Here is an 18,607-nt window from a genome sequence, read left to right on the forward strand (position 1 = left end):
GTTTAAAAGATCATCAGAAAAGGAGCCTATGAATCAGCCATCTCCAACATCCCATCAAAACATCTATGAAGAAGCTCAGAAAAACATGAAAAATCAGAAAAGGACTGAAAACAGGTCTTAAAAGTCAGTGAATTGCTAGAGAGGAAAGTCACGTAAATGTAAAAAACTGATAACAACATACGAAAATATTCTGGGCTGTTTCCCTGGTGATAGGTACTATGACCTCTCTTCTACCACAAACTACCATGGGCAAAGGACTTGAACAGATATGTCTTCAGAAAAAACATACAAATAACCAACAGGTATAAGAAAAGATGCTCCATATCACTAATCACCAGAGAAATAAAGATCAAAACCATAATGATATATCAACTAAAATCTGTTAGGATATTCATTTAAAAAGAAAAAAAAGAAGATAACAAGTGCTGGCTAGAATGTGGAGAAATTGGAACCCTTGCACACCGGTGGTTTGTTATGCAAATTGGTGTAGCAGCCTGGAAAACAATATGGTGGCCTCTCAAAAAGTTAAAAGTAGTATAACTATATGATCCAACAATCCCATGTCTATGTATTTATCCAAAGGAATTGAAATCAGGATCTTGAGATTAAAAAATAGCCAAAAGACATGAACAGACATTTTTCCAAAGAAGATGGTCAACAGAGATATGAAAAGACACTCAACATCACTAATCATCAGGGAAATGCAAATCAAAACCACATTATACCTGTCAGAATGACTGAAATACTAAAATCAAAAAGGCAAGACATAGCAAGTTCTGGTGAGGATGTGGAAAAAAGGAATTCTCATGTGCTGTTAGTGGGAATATAAATTGGTACAGCCACTGTGAAAAACAGTATGGAGGTTCATCAAAAAACTGAAAATGGAGATACCATGTGATCCTATAATTCCACTACTAGGTATTTATCCTCTGAAAATGAAAATACTAATCCAAAAATATGTATGTAACTCTTTGTATAGCATTACCTATAATAGCCAAGATATAGAAGCAACTTAATTGTCCATCAACATATGAATGGATAAAAAAGATGTAAGTTATATGTGTATATATAGAGATACATACATACACACACCCACACACACACACACACACACACACACTCGTATACACAATGGAATATTACACAGCCATAAAAAAGAGGAGAGCTTGCCATTTGTGACAACATGGATGGATCTATTGGATACTATGCTAAGTGAGGTAAGTCAAATGGAGAAAGACAAATACCATATAATTTCATTCATATGTGGAATCTAAAAAATAAATGAACAAATGAGGAGAATCAGACTATAAATACAGAGATCTGATGGTTGCCAGAGAGTAGCATTTTGGAGAAATTTTAAAAATGGGTGAAGAGGAGTGAGAGGTACAAGCTATGAGTTATGGAATGAATAAGTCAGAAGAATAAAAGGCACTGCATAGGGAATATAGTCACGGATATTCTAATAGCACTGTTTGGTGACAGATGGTAGCTACACTTGTGGTGAGCCTGACATAACCTATAGGGATGTTGAATCGCCATATTGCACACTTGAAGCCAACATAACATTGTGTGTTGACTGCACTCAAAAAACTTTTTCATAAAAATTAAAATAATAAAAAATAAATGCAAAGACACTATAAATTGACACAAGGTAACTTTCTGACGCAAGGACTCTGCTTTTGGAAGCAGTCTGGAAGCTATTTCTGCTCTTACCCTTCTTTCTTCTCCCCACAGTGAGCAAGAATAAAGAGATGGACAAGCACACAGTTCAGACATAAAGAGAACGTCATGACAAGGTTTAAGAAAAGCATATAAGCCTGCCTTCTTTGGTGTCCCCACTCTGCCACTTTTCCCTTCTCCACGGCTTTGTTCATACCTTTACTAGAGCTTAGTCACTCTCTACTAACTGCTTATGCCTCTGCTTCCCCACCAGGCTGCATGATCCTGGAGGGCAGGGACTTTTGATAATTTTGGGTTGTCCATGCTAGCATAGAGCTTTGTATATATTAAGGTGAATCATATGAAATTGCTGTTTTCAAATATTTGGGCCTACAGAAGGAAAAAAAAAAAAGGAGCTATTTTCATATAACTCAACCTGATAGGATTCAATGAGTGTGTCTCTAACAAATGATGAATTAAGAAGAACCAGAATCTCCATAGGACAACCAAAATCAGACTTCTACATGCAAGAAAGACAGACAAATATCTATAGAATTTTAAGAATTGAAAGCCTAAAATTTATACACAGACTTTCTTTCAGATGTGAATGCTACGGAAAAATGATCTCAGGTATTTCAGTTCTCAGAAGTCATGCCATTCCTGTAACATTTATGAAAAGGCAATTTTGAAAACATTCTAAATGGCCAAGATATTCCAAATGGCGCTGGGATATTAGTGTTCAATAAAATTCCTGGAAGAATCTCCGCAATGAATATAAATATATAAATATGCACAATAAAAATTAATCAGAAAACCCACCCCAAGAATTATTACTTCTGAAAAGCACACTAGATTTTGAACAGGCCTGCCGACTGACCTAAAAGAAGGCAGAGGGCCAGGACTGCCTTTCACAATAGCATCTAGAGGAAGCTAAGAAGTAAACTAGTGGCTCAGGCTGTCTGTCTACCTCTGGGGCAGGGGGAGATCTGGGGAGCTGACCCACCTGCAAGCATGCAAGTCCAGCATGAAGAGTGGGAATATCCCTCCTCCTCCCTTACCTGCGGTTCAGGCAAAGAGCTGGTCAGAAAAGGTGGCAGAGGAGAGGTTCCAAGATATATTTCAGGGTATCCCCCCCCCATATCAGGTAGAGCCCAGGACTTCAGACTGAATGATACTCAGCTCTAGGAGAACAACAATAACAAGACCAGACACTGCACTGGGTGTTAGGGGTCTGCCTCTATTCCCTGAGAATGGACAGTCCATCCCAGACCCAAGCAGATCTGAGCAGGAACATCAGAGCAAAGGAAGAAGACAACGGAGACCCCTGGTCAGGTTAAATTGAGTGCTAGAGTGCTCTAAGAAGCTCCTGCTTCACTTCAGTGCCAAATCTCCCAGATCAGAGAATGGAAGTGTAGCTAAGCCAGCAGATGGGAATCAGATGTGAGGATATAGGAGCACACAGAGTCACACTTTAAATGCCTCTTCATCCTTGGGGTGCCTGGATGACTCAGTCTTTGAGCATCCAATTCTTGATTTTGGCTCTGGTCCTGATCTCAGGGTCATGAGACTGAGTCCCACGTTGGGCTCCCTGCTCAGTGAGGAGTCTACTTGAGATTATCTCTCTGCCTCTCCCTCTGCCCCTATCTGCACCCCCACTCTCTCGCATGCATGCTCTCCCTAAAATAAATAACACTTAAAAAAAAAAAAAAAGTCTCTTCATGGCTGAAGGATGAAAGACCAGCTCCTTGACTCACAGTTCCTGGAACATCAGGTCCCACGTGTCACCTCTAAGCACTCCAATAGACATGTGTGTTGTCTCACCAAACTTCACCCATCTCAGGGAGCTTCGGTCACACAGAGTTAGTGACTCCCTCCCCCTTGTGACCAGCTCTAAATCACACACCACACAGCTCTGTGATGACTTATGTCACCTTCCTGAGTCTCCAGTGCCTATCAGAGAGCCAGACTATAGGAAAGATACACAAAATACAGGACATGAGGAGTCACATGAAAGCTCTTCTAAGCTGTTGAGGACCAAGCAGGGTGACTACCAGGTGAGCCTGCTGAATTTATTGGCCTATGAGGAAAAACTGGGACTTGGGAACTAGAGCTTGGACTTTACCCTGACTGCCTCTCTTTGATCTCCGACTGTAAATTCTTCACAGAAATTCTCATCTTCACCCTCCTCAAGGCAGGAAGGTGACAGGTGTAACTTGCTGGCATTGAGGGATGCTTATAAATGATGACAAGAACTCAGGGCTTGAAGAGTGTTACATTTGGGTGTTATTTTTTAACTCCGGGAGACAGCACCCACGAAATATATTTTCTGATTTTATTGCCTCCATGCATAAATAAATAAATACAAGGCAACCTGATGTAGTGGAACCACCATAAGTTTGGTTTAACAGATGTGGCTTCAGATTCAAGCTCTACCACTTAATGAGGAAGTGAGGTGATGGGTTTTAAAGCCGGGACATTATCCTCTAGCCCACAGAGCTGCGAAAATCATTGACAAATCAATGCAACAGGCCTAATTTGGAGCTGAGCTCCTATTATACACCCAGCCAAGGTCTATCCCTTCCTCCTGCACTAGGGAGCATCCCCCACCTTTGTGTCCGATTCCGTTCCAGAGCCTCAGGAACCTATGCATCAAGACAAAATACTTTTTAACTTCAAAATTAATATTACATAATGCCATGAATAGCAGAAATGCCCTGATCCTTCATGTTTCGTATTCAGCTAAATGATCTGGAGAATCACCCAGGAGTCCTGGCATCCACTGGCTGTGGATTTTAATGTGAAGACTTTAATGTCTCTGCCAAACCTAAAAATGCTGTGAGATGCTTTGGTGCCTCTGGATGACCTTGATCTCTCTGCAAATGAGAAATAATGGTTGGAGTCACCTCTGCGAGGTCTTCAGATGCCCAGGCCCCGGACCCGGCCAGGAAGGCATTGCTGTAGCACCTATACTCCCTTGTCAAGCCTTCCCTGGGAGTTTGGGAGGTTCAGAAAGAGACTGAAACAGGGTACCAGCTGGACAAGTTTAACTACAAGGCACGTAGGGACCTCAGAGGCTTATCCACGCAGAAGCAGAGCAGCTGGGAGGGAAGGAGCCCGAGCTGAATGGATCTTCCGGGGAGCATGTTGGCCTGCTGGTCGGCACCATGTCTAAGCGGGTGATGAAGCAGGTTTTCCCACCAACAGATCTTGCTCTCAGAGGAGTTAAAGCTTGTGGCTGCTGAAGCAGGACTGCAGGGGGTTATTAGGCCAAGCGTGATGACCAGAGGGAGGGGCGGTCAAGCAGTCCCGTGCCTTTCTCTGTCCTAATTCTGAAAAGCTTAACCCAAGCTGACCTCTTCATTCCTTCTGGCTACACTGCCTGTGGGTTGTTCTGCTGTTTCCTTCCACTCTGTGCTCCTATCAGTAACCCACAAATGAATTAGGATCAGTGAGCAACACGGGGAGGTATTACCTATGCTCCTTTTCTGAACGCAGACGGTCTCTCTCCAGGTAAGAAGATTTCAGCTGTCTCAGAGCAATTCCCCTCTCAGTTCAAGCTGATGCTTCAAATCCATCCCTGTCATCCCTGCTCCTGCCCTCCTTGGTTCTAACTTATTCCCAGAGGACCTCGGTCTTCTGGGGGATGACTGTGAGTAAGGCCAGAGGTAGAGCTGAGGGCATATGGATGGGACTCGTCCTTTAGGTGTTAAAGCTGGGGGTGTAGGCTGAAACCGGGGAAGGGCTCTAACTTAGCAGGAAGAGGAGGCTAAACAGGTGTCCAAAATTGGCCAAACTGGAAATTAGAGCATTTAGGGTCCTAAGCGTACCCCAATCTTCCCCCAAGATACTCAAAATATCAAGTAGTATACATAGTAACTTGATTCATTTCCCTTCCACTGATAGGAATGGATCTCCCTGTCGTGACAAGGATTAGCCTGAGCATGTATCTCCCCAGTAGGTTTTTAACCACTTGCTAACACACTTACTAGTCATTTTGAGACACTAAAGTAAAGATAAGCTCCTTAAGCATGGGAAAGAACACTCCCTGATCCACCCTTGTGGTCCCCAGTCACTTGCAGAGCTCTGAGTCTAGGACACAGGCTCATCAAGAGTTGTCAATTGGTTGGTTGTGACAGTGGGTAAGATAAGTTGCTTTGAAGCTGTGTGCATAGATCCACAATCAAGACATCCTGGAGATGATGCATAACAGGTTTCTCATTAACTCTGCAGCCAGAATCCCCACTTTCACCTCCATGGTTGCAGTTCTGGTCCCTTACACCTCAGAAGCAACTCATGGTTGTCTAGAGCTTTGAATGATCCCATTGCAACTCCCACAATTTGGAGTCGACAAGAAAGCTTGGGATATGTAGGGATAGAAAACCCCAAGGGACACGTTTGTGTGGGTACCACCATGGAAAACTCCACATGGAGAGTTACTTGAGATTTAAGTCGACCTTGCAACTGCCTGCAGCCTCTCTAAATTCTAAAGCCACCTGAAGGATTTACCTTCTTAAAGAAAGGCAATGCTCAAGCATGGCTATACTCATCTCTTTTTAAAGGAGCCAAGAAAAGGCACTGAAACATATCATGGATTTCCAGTGACATAAAAAGACTAAGACTATTAACAAAGAAGGCTACAACAGGAATTGAAGAGTGTTCATATTCAAGCTCAGTATTTGAACATCCCTCCAGCTCCCAAACCTTCACCCAGATTAAGTGTGTCCTTTTCCTTTATCTAAAAATGTTTCTGAGCCACTCTGTTCCTGAGATAAGAATTTCCTCCTCTTCCTGAGGGGGGAAAATACCCGTTTCCCTTTTCTTTCTTTCTTATTCATTGTCCTTTAATACAATGCCACCTCCAGTGCCTGTCATCCTCCGGCCCAAGACAGTGGTCAGGTCAGCCTCCATCAACATCCTCTAGCTAGACAGTGTGTCTGAATGCCACAGTCTGCATTTCTGCTCCGTGAAGCCACCGGGCAATTCTGAGGGTCTGTGTATTGGACTGAGGATGCCTGTATCAGAGAGACATCTGCTGGAGCTAGCCTCACACCACAGCTGTACAGTGTACGGTAGCCCAGAGAGTCAGATAATAAGTGCCCACAGTGCAGCCCGATGGCTTCGAAGTTAGCTTATGCCTGCATGTCTAGTTGGCCCCATTGTCTGCCAGCTCTGAATAAAAAGAATTTTCACTGGGCATCCCTTACCAGCAGATACAATGGTGGGTGCTTTCTGTATACCACTATAAGACCTCGTCATCACCCCAGAAACAGCTGGTAGAATCCTCATCCAAACAACAGGCATGTGTGATTCTAATGCTGCTATCCAACTTTCTGTGACTGCAGATCTGAATGCTCAAGGTCTGTCTAGGTAGAGTCCTTGTTCATTGTTCTTCTGGGGCTTTATAAACAATTCATTAGCCCATGGCATCATCCACTGTTTGACATTTCTTTCCAAACATATGTAACCATTATCATAAGGGGTAGAAAAAAGATGGGACTCTTATCAAGCATTTACAAAGAGCTAAACCTATTTCAATCACCATCACAATGAGTCCTCCAACAAACAAGTTGCTATCTCTGCTTAATAGCCAAAGGTTCAAGAAAGCTGATTAAGTTGATGAAGATCACACGGCTAATAAGCCATTGGCCTGAAATAAAAATGCAACACTCTTTTCCCAATTTACTTGAGATTTGTCCTTTCCACAGCTTAATGCTGTGCTCACATTTCTACAAAGTTGGCCCTCAGCATGTATGGAAAGTAATTTTTCATAGGCAAAGCCAGCTTACTAGTAAGGAACAGAGCCCCGACATCAGCAAGAGTCAGAAAGAGAAATGGAGGCTGAAATTCCATCTGGACAAGAATTATAGATCAGCTGAGCACATTTTTTTAATAACTAAAATGCATCACTACTTTTTTGTATTTCTTTGTGAAACATCTTAATAAGCAGGGGGTGGAAAATATAGTGAGGCCATGCTGCGACCATCTAGTTTGCAAGAAATAACAAATGAGCTCAAACCACCGGGAGATAGATTGGTGCAGAGAGAGAGCAGCCCCTGATTCCAAAGTCAGGACTTAAGTGGCTTTAGCACCTGAAGCAGGTGGACTCCCCACAGGGATCTCTGATGATGAAGGGGGAAAGCAGCCACACAGGGGAGAAGGAGCAATCACAACAAGGTCAGAGTAGAGACAACCTGTGAAATTCAAGGTCACAAAGGAGCTGTGCAATGAAGATGCCAAGGAGATCGGAAAGGAAGAGGCCGTAGAAGACAATGGAGAAATCCACGGAAAATGCCAAAAGTAGTGAAATACCCCTTCCACAGGAGACCAAAGAAGCCAGGTCTGCAATATGCAGTATATTATGTGTTTGTATATAACATGAAAAGCCATAGTCTACACACATGCAAAAAAAATCTGTTAGATGTGTTGGCTAGAGTTCCCTGAATCTGCCCAGCAGACTTGCAAGCAGGGTGGCTCAATCCCCCATAGAGATGTGGGCCACACTGAGCATAGACACCCATGGAGTGTTCATAACAGAAGTCATCCTAGCCCCATAGCGAGGATGCTGGATGCCCATCCCTCATGCCTCTCCACCATGGCTCTGTTAGGAGTCACAACAACTAGGTCCAGCAAATTGGCCCATGGTGTTTTCAAGACTCTATGACCCACTACCCTCTCCAAATAGCTGTGACCACCACTACCCCTACCTGGCTGTCAATCAGAAGTGAGTCTGTCTTATCGCATCATAGCTCATGTAAGTGTCTGGGCCCTTACTAGTAAGTGTTCCAATGGGGTAAGTTTTCCAAAGGGCACATTTGTTCATAACTTTGTCTCCCTGGAACCTATCATTTTAATAGGAAGGATAACACCTTTAGCAGAGAACAGTTATTTATATTACAGTATGAATCAAGATGAGCTCTTTCCTTATGGACAAAGAGCAATAAACTTCCTGAGGAGGAGATCTGAGCTCAAAGAATGAGACTTACTCCTGCCCCATCCACACTGTATATAACCTTGACTTCTCTTAACCTCAGCTGTCCCCCATGTAAGATGAACATTAAAAATTTTCTTGTGAGGGTGGGGAAGATTGGGTGATATCATGGCCATACACATATGGATGTCAATTGGATATTATTCCATAAATGTTCCTCCAAATTTGAAAACAGTGAAAGCATTGAAATGGCAATTACAAATTGGGAATTTGATCTACCAGCTGAAACTGATTCCAAGCTTGGGAAGAACAGGAGTCCAGCTCTTCTCATCATCTTTTATTGAGCCTACTATGTATCAGGGGCTAAGTTTATATAGTATCTCAATGAAACTTCAAAATAACTTCCTGCAGTAGATATTATATCCCTCTTTGGCAGACAGTGAAATCAAGGCTCAGAGAAGTGAGGTCCCTTTGCCAAAAGTCTCACAGCCAGTATATGAGACAATCAGAATATGGATTCTGGTCTCTGAGATGAAGAACATCATTTACTTGCCTTTCAGCAAATAGCCCATGGGACTGAGTCCTTCAAGGGAACTCTGGCTAATCCTGCTCAGGCTAAATTCCCCAACTTCTCAGTTAAACTCTTTGACTCCCAACATCTAGGAATTATTTTATGTGTCTTATGAGTGCTCTAAACCTCAAAGCCACTGAACTGGAGAAAACAAATCACATTTCCTTCCAAGTGCTAGCACTCTCGGTGTCCCTAGTGCCTGTCTTGCTGAGAAGGATGTTGTCTCTAGGCCCAGGAGACATCCAAGGGGGGAAATGTCAACACTGAATTAGCTGATTGGATTCTTGCCTCATAACCTGGGGACAAGCACACATAGCTCTTTTTTTCTGTGTGCACAGACATCAACTAAAATGTCTACAGCTAAGTAGATCCCCTGTTCATTGATCTGCTGTGCTTTGTAAATGACCCCTCTGATACCACAAGTTCAGTATCATTAAAGGAGCCATAAAATCAAATATCCACTAATACAGACAATAGCTTAAACCTTTCTCTTCTCAGTGGTGGCCTGGGGACCCACAGTCAGGCTCAGACCTCTGTAGGCACCATTTCTCATGGGGCTTAGTACTAAAGTCATAGCTACTTCACAAATGGAAACTCTGTTGCCAGGACAGAAAATTAATGGTGTCAAGATTACACCATCCATGTGGGGCCTCAAGCCAAGGCCAGGAGAATGGAGTAAAAACAAAAACAAAATAAAACAAAACCAATAACAACAAAAAAAAGTTTATGTTCAGAATTGCTCAGAGCTCATTGATTCATCCAAATATATTTAATAAATACAAACTGTCAGGTGCTTGGTCAGGGGCTCTGGATGAAGCAAATGGGTTCTCTAAATTGGTTCCAAGACTGTGGATCTGGTTTCATTAAAAGATATACTGAAAGAGAATGATAATACATTGTGATAAGTGTATTCATCAAGAAACGCACAGACACATTTAGGACAACGTTAACCTATTTGCTGATGACCTGGTAGACTTCATCAAGGAGGTGCTGTAAGAGTCGGACCTTAAAGAGAAGAACAATTTCCACTAGAGATCCCCCAGATGTGGTAAAGGAAGGAGAGAAGGACAACTTCGAGTCTGGAGTGATTTATCATAGGCAGAGAGAGCCGGACAGCAACCTAATGGGTCTCTATGTAGCTGCTGAAGAGGGAAAAAATGGTAAGAGGTTGCCTGGAGTAAGAATCCAAGGCAGAAATGACCATGTCAGGTGCCAAAGAGCCAACAGCATCCCCAAGGACGAGCAGAGCCCAGATCAGGCACCAGGACACTGTCTTCTGATGACACCTGCGAGAAAGGTCCTTCACTATGCTTGAAGGGGAAGGGGAGTTTGTTCCTATGGGATGTTAAAAGTCCACATTAACACCTATAAATCACATAGCCTCTTGAAGGACTGCCCAAAGGGTAGGAAACGAAAACTCAAGTTGGGAAAAGGAGGGTTGCTGCCTCTACTGTGATCCACACAGCAGACGCAGCTGGGCTTGTTACCGCTTGCAATGTGGTTCTTGCCACCAGCAGAAAGATGAATTTTTCAACAAGAGCCTTGCTGATGCTTTTCTCTGTTCAAGCCCAGACAAGAAAAATAATCATCTGTTAAAACAAAAGAGGAAAAAAAAAAAAAACTATCCTCATTTACAGATTGTTTTCATTAACATACAAATGCCTTAAAGGAAGGAAGAAAAAAAGAAACTTCTTGGCAGGATTAGATGAAGCAGTTCAAGAAGAGAAGAGTCAAGGGAAAATGGAAGGAACTCATAATTCGCAAAGGCCCAGTGATTCTAAACCAATGATGAAGGAACTGCTCCAAAGTCAAAGGAAGGGGAATGTCTCCAGCCTGAGTCACTCAATTATGTTGTGGGGATCCCTGAGGGGGTTCTTTGGGTTGTGGTTTTCATCCTCCATGCCCTGCCAGAAAAGCAAAAGCACACAGGGTAGGCTTTGGTTATGGTGCCACTGATAGGTCCCAGAGAAGCCTAGTTCAATGACGGCAGTGAAAACTAAGCTGGTCTCCCCCTATACACTTTTCAGGGGGCAGAGCCTCTCTAAACCTTCCCTCATTCCCCAAGTAATTCTCTCCCCCACCCACAAATTCCAAGAGGACATTATTCACATGCCTATCACAACACCTGCTCCAGCATGCAGCCTCTACTTGTGTACAAGCGAGCCTCCCTCCCTGGGACAAGAGTCCCTCATGGCAGGCACTGATTTTAGTCCATACCCTCTGCACCTGATATAAGACTTGGCACAGAGTGGGAACTCTTTTCAGGGTGGCTGAGTATATACAGTAAGAGCATGTGCTGAGTCCTACAGTTGGAGCACTGAGCAATGTTAATCAAGCTCATTATATAACCTGTGTCTTTAAACCTCCACTGCCCCAGGCAATCTTCAGTATCTTGTTCAGATGTGCCAATTGAATTTACTGATTTCTTTTTAACAGATTTTCTTTAAAAGATTTTGTTTTATTTTATTTTTAAGCAGGCTCCATGCCCAGCGTGGAGCCCAACATGGGGCTTGAACTCATGACCCTGAGATCAAGAACTGAGCTGAGATCAAGAGCTGGATGCTTAACCAACAGAGCCACCCAGGCACCCCGAACTCACTCATTTCTTTTGTCCAACTGCTTCCCCTGACTTTCCTCATGCAGTTGGTATCTTTGATGTCAGCTCCTTGGACGTACTACTAACTCCTCATTTTCCCATGCCTTCCTTATCCCTCCATAGTAGAAAATGGTCAGTAAACCTTTAAGAGCAGGTAACACAAGGGGTCCATCTAGCTTCCATTTCCTGGTGTGCTTGCACTGAATATAAACAATCAAGCATGGATATGGTACATAAACAATGAATCTTGGAACACCGAAAAAATAAAATTAAATTTAAAAAAATTTAAAAAAAAAGCCTCCCTTATGAAGAGTGGACTTCATCTCATCAGTATTTAGCCCACTGCCTGCCACTGGGCAGGAGAGAGGGACAGTAATCTCTGTCCTTAGTCTTCGCTCTAGCCCTGGGTGCAGGCAGCCTCCAAAATGGCCTTCTATGGAACATAAAGACTGGAGCTCGCATGATTCATGATTAGTGTCTCTGCATGGCCAGGACTTGCAAAATGGCCTCCTATGATTCCTGCCTCCTAGTATTCATGTGTGTGTGCAGTTCCACACAAACACACACACAATGTACCACAGAATCCAGCAGACATGCTGGAGTACAACTCCTCAGATTATGTTGTAAAAGACTGTAGCTCCTGGCACGTTTCCCCTGTCTCTCTCACACACATTACACATGATACTCACTCTGGGGGCAACCAGCTGCCGTATCACGAGAAGCTTTGGACAGTCGATAAAGAGGCCCACGTGGCAAGAACTGGGGTATCCAGCCAAAACACAGTGAGGAACTGAGGCCTCCTTCCAACAAGCACCTGAGAGTTCTTGGAAATATATATACCCCAAGCTGATTCTTTGAGGGGACTGCAGCCCCAGCCCGGAGTTCAGCTTCAACCTCATGAGAGACTCTGAGCCAGAATCCCTCAGCCAATCTGCTCCCAGCTCCTGACCCTTACAAACTATGAAATAGTATCTGTTCTGGGTTTTACGCTACTTGGGGTTACTTGGTTATGCAACAAGAAAACACACCGGGCACTTTACACCATGCAGACAACACCAGTTTTTTTTTTTTTTTTTACTTCTAGAGAAACTGCTGGATACTCACTGGCGTGGCACTGAGAACCTCTGCCCCAGCTCATAAACACAGGGCTGAGGGAGCAGAGTTTAAAGCTTACACCTGCCTTGTGGGGGGCTCACCTCCACCATTTGTCTCACGCCCCACTCACTGCCCACTGCCACATGGACAGAGACAGGGCCTTTTCTCCAGGCCCCCGCCATCTGTCACCTCTGTTCCCTCCTCCCACACATCTACCGTGCTTGCTGTCTGAGTTCTGAACCACGATGCAATCACGGCACTTCCCTCATCATGTTTCATTAATTCCCCTGATTCTTTATAGAATAGTGTTTTATTACAGTTAGAGCCCAATACTTCCCTACCCCCAAGGTAACCTCCACCTGCTCTTCCAGCTGTTTCCATTTCCCCTGGAGAGGAAGAGGGGAGAAGAAAGAGGAGACAGAGTGTTTTTGTTTCTGTTTGGGTTTTCCTTCAGCCGTCAGGCTAGTCAGATGGGAAAGGTAGCATCCCCACTCAAATGCCGGCCCAGAGGGAAGGGGGTGGCTCAGGACTCCACTTCAGCAGGTGTCAGGGTCCCTGGACATCAGAGCTGGCATGAAAGGCAATATTGATAGGAAAAGGGGGTGGACAACCACAGGTGTCTCCCAGCAGTTCAATCCTGGCTCCTAGGAACAGTTTCTGACAGGAACACAGCCAGGAAGCCAGGCCGGCAGGCGTCCTACAGTGTATCCATCGAGCAGGCTGGATCGACACTCAAGCCAGACGCCTAGCAAGCTCAGCAAAGTCCAAGTGTAGCAGCCCCCAGGTGTTGGGGATTCAGGCAAAGGCAGGCACCATCATGTCCTGGAAAGCCGGACTAAATGTGCTCTGCTCCTGAGCCCTGGCCTGGGCACGAGGGTGGGCTGGGCTGAGCCTACAAGGGAGAAGCTCCTCGGACACAGCCCTTCCAGAACAGACGCAGGACCTCACTTAACATTTCCCTTGAGGGAGTTTAGATCCTGCTGGAAATAGTATTCATCCCTTTGGTCATGAGGATCATGGTTACACACACAGTTACAGAAGCCAGGCCTTCAAGTTCACGGGCAAAGAAGGACAGCTCGGGCCAGCAGGGGGAGATGTACTCAGTCATCATTGAAGCCTGAGCAAGTTCTTTTTATTTCCTTCCGTTTTCTGTTTGTTGTGGTTCCTGTTATTTCTTTTCCCTTTCATTTCTCTTTCATTTCTCTCCCTCCCGCTTCCCTCCTCTCTTCTAGACACATACCCCAGTCCCCATCACGCTTTCCCCTCCCCCGCCCCACTCTCTCCCCATGCGCCATCTTCCTGCCTCTCCTGCCACCTTGGGTGATGAGGCCCCGCCTGCAGTTTTCTAAACTAAGGACGTTCAGAAGGGAAGGTGTAAATGCTGCTGACTGTCGCGGACGGCCCTCCACATCCTTGCCAGGCTCTTCAAACTCACTTCTCAACATCCATCTTCCCTTCTCCCAGGCAGCCTCCAGAAAAGGCCCACCTCCACCCAGGCTACAACTCCCTGTACGTACCCCGCTGTGGACCCAGCCAGGACCCAGCCTCCAGCCCTGCTTGCTAAGACCTGGGTGATCTGGCGCTCGTCCGATTATTCAGAGGTGAGTGTGAGACGGTGGCCCAAACAGGACCTCAAATGCTGGCTGTGCCCTTCCTCCAAACCGGGTAATTCCGGGCATATCACTCACCCTTTCCCACTCTCGGTTTCCCACTCTACAGAATGGCTACTCTAACAAAACCAGGGTTCCTGCAGAGGCCAGTGAGACAATGTAACAGCATGCCTGGTGCTTGGAACATTGTAAATGCTCCGAAATTACCAGGCATTTCATCCTTCACTGGATGCTTTCCTTCACCCTCTCTCTCTCCAAACAAAATGAAAATCCCCTAAGAATGTGTGCCTTAAATTTGAAGATCTTCCTAGCCTAACTGTACTATAATGCCCTCATATGCTGCCAGTGTCGGGGAAGGTTGAGATTCTGAGGCCAATGGAGGCAGCAGTACTAGGCACTGGTTACAAGAAGAGGCTGGGGGGAAGGGTGGTCTCACAGATTCACTGCTGGGAAAACAATTCAAAGTTTATTTTTGGCAAAAATCTCCCCACTTGGTTGGCCAAACCAGACCAGGCCTGCTCACCTACAACCTCATCTTCCAGTCTTATATGGGGAACCACACATGTTTCAGAAAAACTCCACCACCAGCTACAAAGGCCTCAGTACCCAAACATCCCCCTCAGGGCCAGTGTGGCTGCTGCTCAGGAAGGCTGTTGGAGCAGAGGAGTCGCACCAGCGAATCTGGGCTATTTAAACACCAGCTCACAGGGGCCTCCCACCCAGGCTCTGACCAGACTTGCAAAATCTAACATGAAATGTCTCAGAATTAGTATGTACTTGTGGTTTGATTTCCTAGCAATTAAGAACTGGCCAGAGGAGTAAGGCTGAGTTCTTCACTCTTAAAGTAGGCAAACCTTCAGGTAAAAGTACTTAGCAAACATCACTTAGAGCACACTTGGATAACATGAGAACTAACAGCTGGAGGGTCCAAACATTGCCCACAATTCTGCCCATGCCAGGAAACTAAAGATACCTTTACTTGGACCCCAAAGATGGTATCTGTTACCTTTTCTGGGAAAGAAGAGGTTAGGGAATTCAACATCCTACTAGGGGCCCTGATCGTCACTGTCTCTGTAATCCAGTTTAACAGTCCTGAGACTAGCACGCAGAGAGAATGGCATGCAGAGCTCTAATGCTTAGGAGGAGAGAAGAAAGAACTGCAAAAAGGCAATGAGTGAGTTCTCTCACAGGAAGAGTCATGCCCTAAAACAAAGTGCTCTGGTTTGGGGCATTTATTCTTCTGGCCAGACCCACCTGCCTAGATCGGACCAGACTTTCAGCAATGAAGCTGCAAGACCCCTACCCTGCACAGCCCTCCCCTCCTCATGGGTACCCTGCCCACTGTTCCACCAAGACACAATCAGTGTCTCTCTAATCTTGACAGTCACTTGGAAGAACACTGTGTCATTTCCAGCCACAGGAACTCCTCTATTTCCAAGGTAACTAGGACTAAGATGTTTATAGGCTGCTTCTGGAAAAGGCAGTGAATCAAAAACAAAAACTCCCCAGTTCCCCAATGGAGTGATAAATGAAGGTAAGCTGGCAACTGGCCTTTTAAATGTCTCACAAAATGCACTTGCTTTGGAACCAGAGGAAAAAAAAAAATTAGCCTGATTCTTTTCCCTTTATCCTTTTACTTCAGAATCGGCATTGTTTCTTTAGATTTTTATTTTCCTTTTCCATGCAAAGGGTAGAATCATTAACAACCCTCGGGCTTTCCCAGAACTGCATGAATCTGATTTGGGGTATTTCCCTTAGGTTAGAAATGGTAAAGCAGTGAGCCAGCTCCAAGCTCCTGAAACGGGAGCCTGTGTCACTCACTTCTCATGCAAAGCCCCAAGGCTCCCCAGCAGAACTGGAGACTCAGATTGGCCTTGTTCTTTTACCCAGGCAATTAATAATGCATTCGGCAAAAAAAAAAAAATAAAACACACACACACACACACACACACACACAACTTGTTTGCTAGGCTCCAGAGACAGCTGCCAACATTGCATTATTGAGTCTAACCTGCTCAGCTAAGGTGCTCTGCTACAGGATCTGCTGGGCAGGAGCTGCGGGGGTCTTGCCAAAGCTCTGCTCTCTCTGGAAAGGACGTTCTGGCTGATTTGCATAATCAGACCAACTCCCCCAGCAGGTGTACAATACTTTGCAGTTTACAGAATGTTTCTCAACAGTTACTTGAGTTAGTAGTTCAAGCTCCTATCTCCCATTTGCATTTCCAAAACAAAGATGGACAGTAGATGAGCTCCACCCTAGCTTCTCAGGTGTGATCCTATTTCATACACGATTGTTCATTTGATTACAATTAGGTTTCCAGTGGGTTTTCCTGTCCTATTAACATTCCAAAACTTGGGATACTTCTTTCTACCAAACACCTACCAGAAAAAAAAAAGAAAGAAAGAAAAAGAAAAGGAAAAAAAGACTCCTCTCCAGAAACAAGTTTTAGGTATATATGTTTCCTATTTAAAGTCCTCTCAACCCTCTATTCTTCAAAAGATACAATTTAAAATCTTTAGCCAAGGGGTGCCTGGGTGGCTCAATGGGTTAAAGCCTCTGCCTTTGGCTCTGGTCATGATCCCAGGGTCCTGGGATCGAGCTCCGCATTGGGCTGCTAGGCAGGGAGCCTGCTTCCCTTCCTCTCTCTCTGCTTGCCTTTTTGTCTGCTTGTGATCTCTGTCTGTCAAATAAAGAAATAAATAAATCTTTAATTTAAAAAAAAAATCTTTAGCCAAATTCTCTATGTTGATGCACGTAGACCTAAGTGATTAATTCAAACCACTATGGAGTAGTGTTCCATTGGGTACACAAACCACAGTGTTTGCATCCATTCTCTTCCTGAGTAGTGGTCCTTTTGGGCTATTGTGAACAGTGTTTAAATGAAGGTGACTTGCATATTCATACCATAGTTTCACTGGGCTAAAACTGTTGTTATAACAGGTAGAAACTTAGAATGTCTGCCTCCATTTTGCTACTATTTCCCTTGCCCCTGAGATCTATAGCTTAGAACTTCTGCTTAGCCCCACATGTAAGCATGGTTAGCTAAGATTTGAAAAAAATACTTTTTAACCAAAATCTGCCTCACCCAAGTAGATATGTACATACAAAAACGACTATGCTATGTTTGAGATTTACAGGAACAAAATGACCAGATTCTAATAAGCAAAGACCAACTGAGGACAAGGGTACATGACCTTCCTTGATGCCTATAGACATCATTACCTTTTGACTTCAACCCCCTCCTCTTTCCCCCTCTTCCTAACATTAAAAAAAAAAAATCAAAATCAAAATCTCATGTTCAGAGAGATGGTCCTTGAGGACAATATTCCATCATCTCTTCAGTTTGCTGGCTTTCCAGATGAAATCACTTTCCTTGCCCCAACCTCTTGCCTCTTAATTTACTGGTCTATCATGTGGTAACAGAGAGCTAGGACTTGATAATCTGGCAAGTCAGCCATGAGCAACTGCCAACCAGGTGGCCAACCAGACCTACCGCAGGGATTTCTCAGGTGAGTCCCTAGCAGTGGCCAAGACAATTTGTTGGGGGAGTTGCTGCTTTGACCTGCTGGAGTGGGACTAGCTACCCCTGCACCTGGCTGTTGGGGCAAGGAATGGACAAACCTCTACAAGTCAACAGTAGGCTAAGTCTTTCCAGCATTAGAACCAGAAGCTCCCTTTCCCTTTGTTTGGGTTTTTCCTTCAAAAGAAGCCGCTTTGTTTGCCTTGTCAGGGGCGCCCTTTGGGAGAGGCAAATAGTTGTGAGACTTCTACCCAATTTGTATGTGGACCAGTTCATTCGCATTTGATTTGTTTGTTGCCACAGCTCGTGGTATCTTTGGACAGAACCAGCCATATTAGATTTGCTTTGTAAAAGGCTTTGAATGTTCACTTCACAAATATTAGTGACTCTTAGCTTTCCTCCAAATAGAGTGTTTGGTTCTCTTCACTTGTCTAGGAAGCTGTCTGGTTCAGGTGATGAAGCGCTGACCTATGGGGGAAGATCAGAAACTAAGAAGCCATTTGGATCAGTTGGTGAAACTCCTACTTCCGGGGAGGCATGAATGCTGGCGGAGGTACAGCAAACTCTGTTCCATCATAGTTCTGTTTCATCTGTGTTCTGCTTTGAGTTTTTGCCTAGAAGATGGGA

At 44.5% G+C, this 18,607-nt stretch overlaps 1 long non-coding RNA gene across 1 annotated transcript; it reads left to right on the forward strand.

Annotated features, from left to right (window-relative positions):
- The first annotated feature begins 474 nt into the window (after positions 1 to 474).
- Positions 475 to 8,322, forward strand: LOC116573348. Its single transcript, XR_004278722.1, has 3 exons — positions 475 to 534; positions 7,874 to 7,878; positions 8,312 to 8,322. It is a non-coding gene; the product is annotated as an uncharacterized LOC116573348 (long non-coding RNA).
- Positions 8,323 to 18,607: the final 10,285 nt, after the last annotated feature.

Source organism: Mustela erminea, chromosome 14 (assembly GCF_009829155.1).
Source record: "Mustela erminea isolate mMusErm1 chromosome 14, mMusErm1.Pri, whole genome shotgun sequence".
NCBI classification, from domain to species: domain Eukaryota; kingdom Metazoa; phylum Chordata; class Mammalia; order Carnivora; family Mustelidae; genus Mustela; species Mustela erminea.